General features: G+C 29.1%; 1 protein-coding gene across 4 annotated transcripts in view; it reads right to left on the bottom strand.

Moving 5' to 3' along the window:
• The window catches only part of LOC107686236 (bile acid receptor-like), a 19,026-nt gene that overhangs the window by 1,490 nt on the left and 16,827 nt on the right, over nucleotides 1–709 (bottom strand). The window lies entirely within an intron of this gene.

Genomic DNA, 709 nt, shown 5'->3' with positions numbered 1-709 from the left:
TTAGATATTTGATAATTACTAAAAAAATATATCCTCATTGAGAACTACTTGCGAACTATGACCAATTAATAAAGAATAACCAATTAATTACTAATCACAACAGTAACGTCTTAAAAGTGAACAATTGGGTTCTTTGTGGTAACTAATTTATGAATTTGATATCCCCCAAATAAGTCGGCTACATTTTAAAATTGTGACTACTACTCTTACCAAAGGATGGTTGTTCAAACTTAAACATAGAATAATAATAAAAATGAAAATTCACTTACAAATTTTAATAATTAAGAAGTGATGCTGACAATCTCATGATTGAATTAGTTCACAATTATGATCTCTGCTTCGTGTCAGTTCAGTATCAATGTATCCCACTACAAAAGACCTACTGGTAAAATATCACTAGTGCTTGTATGTATGACTGTACAGTATGTTAGATATAAAATATGTTAAATAACTTATTAATTTACTTGTAAGTAATTACTGAGGGGTTAATGTGTTTTCACTTGAAAATAATGGTCCAGATCACTAGTAGTTCCTTAGTAGCACTTTAGCTTTAAAGTGAAAAATATATTAGCCTCTCACTAATTACTCAAGCGTTACCTTGTCAGCCTGCAGGAACTACTAGTGATCTGGACCATTATTTTAAAGTGAAAAACACCTTAACCACTCACTAATTACTAAGTAATTTAATAAGTTATTTAACATATTTTAT

Source organism: Sinocyclocheilus anshuiensis, unplaced genomic scaffold, assembly GCF_001515605.1.
Source record: "Sinocyclocheilus anshuiensis isolate Anshui unplaced genomic scaffold, SAMN03320099.WGS_v1.1 scaffold481, whole genome shotgun sequence".
NCBI lineage: Eukaryota > Metazoa > Chordata > Actinopteri > Cypriniformes > Cyprinidae > Sinocyclocheilus > Sinocyclocheilus anshuiensis.
The sequence above is the reverse complement of the archived record's forward strand: the minus strand, read 5'-3'. Positions and strand labels throughout refer to the sequence as shown.